Consider the following 3,487-nt stretch of genomic DNA (forward strand, 5'->3'; position numbering starts at 1 on the left):
TTTGAAAGCTGTATTGTTGTAGCCAGAGTTCACTTCAATGATAAGGAAAATAAGGCTCACAAGTGGATCCACAGGGCAAGCTCATTGAGGAAGGAAACAAGCTTTGTATCCCCTCAGTGCTATGTAAAAGTCAGATGATCAACAAATAGGTATTGAACAAATGGACAAGTGAACAAATGAATACCCGAATCCTTCAGTGACCTCAGCCTTCCAGCACTGCTTGCACCAGGCAATCATGCTTAAAATGAAATGCTCCATTCCGATACTATTAAAAAGTTTGAAATTTTCTATCATAAACTTAGATTTTATGCTTCAAGCTGAGAGTGCTTTTTACTTGGATAACAGCACCTCCTCTGGCTTTTTCCTCCCTTACATAGACATTTTGGCCCGTATTTACCCTCTATGATGTAGCAGACACAGGTGTTGCTACAAATTTCGTGTTGCACTGCACTGCAGGACTTACAGCATGTTCTATCATGGAACCACGTTTTGGCCTTAATAAAACACAGCACCACACAGCATGGCATTCACTATAATCTAATTAAATACAATGCCAAGGGAAATATGTCACTGTGATGGTGAAACACACACGCTATTTTCTTCTCTTCTCCATGAAAGGGGCAGCTAAGGCATAATTTAGGAAGAAGGTATTTAACACAGTGAGGTTCTGCAGCTTGCCAGCAAAACAAAAGGAAAAAAAAAATGAGGATGTAGGGGAGAGGACACAGAGAAATATGAGGAGGAAGGGGAAGACACAATACGGAATCAGTAGTATTTCTACTATTTTTTCCTACTTAAACCAAAATTTCAGAGAATTTCTGAACTTAAAGATTTGAGAGAAGCAGAAGTGTCTCTCAGCAATGAGTAAAAGGCAAAAGACCAAAAAAAAAAAAAAAAGACTTGTTCTTACCCACATTATTGGCCTACTTCTAAAAGAAATGGTTTAAATAGTCCCCACTAAAAGAGTGAAAATTTGTTTTGCTTCCATCTTAACAAAGAGTTAATGCAAGAACCATCACCAAGAGTCAGGATATCTGGGTTCTTGTCCTGGCTGCATTTTTAACAGATTGAAACCTAGGACATGTCAATTCGCATTTGAGGCCCTCAGTTATCTTATTTAAAAGACGATAATTAATTGGTTTAATTATCAATGCTAAGATCCCACCATTGATTTTACATAAGAATACCTACCTGTTTGCATTTCTGTCTTACCTAGTCAATCTGAAATTTCTGTTAGGGTCAGTAAAAGCTGTATCTTACAATACAGGTATACGTAAGCATAGGATAATAAACATAACACACAACAAGCACGAGTCCCCAATTTCCTCACAGGCTGCAGCCTAGAATACTTGGACGAATGAAGGAATACAGTACTTGCAAAGTTGATTTATTGATGGTCAAAGAGCAAGCTAGTGCACTCCTTCTGGCAAGCATCTCCAATCTCTCTGAGGGGGTCTTGAAGTCCCTTTCTCAGCTTACGGGGTAAAAAAAAAAAAAAAACCCATGCCTTGCTCCTCATAAAAAGAGAATAGCATCTTACTTCCATGAACTACCTTTAAAGAATCCTCTCTGTCAGATACTAGAGGCAAGCTCAGGCCTGGTTTCAGCCACCTTTTAACATGCCATGTGAGGGTGGGTATAACACCTCTTTTAAAAGTGGGGGGCACAAGGCCCCCGCTGCCGCTCCAGCGCTGCGCAGCCACCGCCGCCGCCGCCTGTCCTTAGCCACCGCCATGACGACCGCGTCCACCTGGCAGGTGCGCCACAACTACCACCAGGACTCAGAGGCGACCATCAACCGCCAGATCAGCCCGGAGCTCTGCGCCTCCTACATTTACCTGTCCGTGTTTTACTGCTTTGACCGCCATGATGTGGCTTTGAAGAACTTTGCCAAATACTTTCTTCACCAATCTCATGAGGAGAGGGAACATGCCGAGAAACTGATGAAGCTGCAGAACCAACGAGGTGGCCGAATCTTCCTTCAGGATATCAAGAAACCAGACTATGACAACTGAGAGAGCGGGCTGAATGCGACGGACTGTGCATTACATTTGGAAAAAAATGTGAATCAGTCACTACTGGAACTGCACAAACTGGCCACTGACAAAAGTGACCCCCATTTGTATGACTTCATTGAGACACATTACCAGAATGAGCAGGTGAAAGCCATCAGAGAATTGGGTGACCACGTGACCAACTTGCACAAAATGGGAGCACCCGAATCTGGCTTGGCAGAATATCTCTTTGACAAGCACACCCTGGGAGACAGTGATAATGAAAGCTAAGCCTCAGGCTAATTTCCCCATAGCCATGGGGTGACTTCCCTGGTCACCAAGGCAGTGCATGCATGTTGGGGTTTCCTTTACCTTTTCTATAAGTTGTACCAAAACATCCACTTAAGTTCTTTGATTTGTACCATTCCTTCAAATAAAGAAATTTGGTACCCCCCCCAAAAATGGGGGGCAATAGTCATCTACTGTCCTTAGCTTTGGGCTTCAGTTAAAATCCTAAAACAACAAGAAAAATCTCATTTAAAATCTGGTCAGAAACAGTTTACATTTTAAACAGCCCAAAGATAGTTTGTTTTTTGTTTGTTTGTTTTTTACCTGATCCCCTCTTGTAAAAAAAAAAAAAAAAAAAAAAAAAAAAAAAAGAAAGAAAAGAAAACCTAGTCTTTCTTCCAGTCTTTCTCAACTCATTATGATGACACTATCCAACCTACCAGCTGCTCAAACCAGAAGTCTAGAACACAGCCTCCGTTTTTCTTCTTCCCTACTTCCAACCCAGCAGCAAGTCATGTTGGCTCCATGTCCTCCATTGCCAACCTAGATCCAAGCCACCATCATCACTGAGATTCTTACAAGAGCCCAACTGGTCCCTCAGCTTTCACTTTTGCCCCACTACAGTCCATCCATCACCCAGTGGCCAGAGTGATCTTCTAAACATGTAAAGTACATTATGTTGCACTCTGGTTAAAGCATCCCAATGGCTTTCTAAACTACCCAAAATCAAATCCAAGAAGGGCTCCACATTACCAGGCCCACTATCCCAACTATTCACTGACTTCCAATCAAACATTCATTTCCACCTCTGGGTCTTGTATGCACTCTTCCCTCTCCTGGGAACACTCTACATTTAGATCTTTGACGTTTAGGTCACAATTGAAATGCCCCCTTCTCCATGAGGCCCTCCCTCATCATCCATCCCACCCATGGAATCCCAACTATTCACTATCCCGTGAATAGTTCTATTCATAATCTGAAATGCTCTCATGCATTTATTTGTTTGAACAAGGGCACCACTATATGCCTAAAGAGCAGGACCCGGCCATCGTTCTCACTCAATGGATTTTATCTGAATGAATGAATTTTGTCCTTGGACTTAATGTGTGAAGCAGTTCTTCAGTGAGCCCATCTGTGGGTATGATTAACAGGAATGAATCTTCAGAGAAAGTATCAAACTAATAAAAAGACTGTTGGCATCCTTT

General features: G+C 42.1%; 1 pseudogene across 1 annotated transcript; it reads left to right on the forward strand.

Moving 5' to 3' along the window:
- Positions 1-1,669: 1,669 nt before the first annotated feature.
- LOC105529833 lies at positions 1,670-2,446 on the forward strand (annotated as a pseudogene). The gene has a single exon (XR_001004570.1). The product of XR_001004570.1 is annotated as a ferritin heavy chain pseudogene (transcript).
- The last annotated feature ends 1,041 nt before the right edge of the window (positions 2,447-3,487 follow it).

This window comes from Mandrillus leucophaeus, unplaced genomic scaffold (assembly GCF_000951045.1).
Source record: "Mandrillus leucophaeus isolate KB7577 unplaced genomic scaffold, Mleu.le_1.0 Scaffold786, whole genome shotgun sequence".
NCBI classification, from domain to species: Eukaryota; Metazoa; Chordata; class Mammalia; order Primates; family Cercopithecidae; genus Mandrillus; species Mandrillus leucophaeus.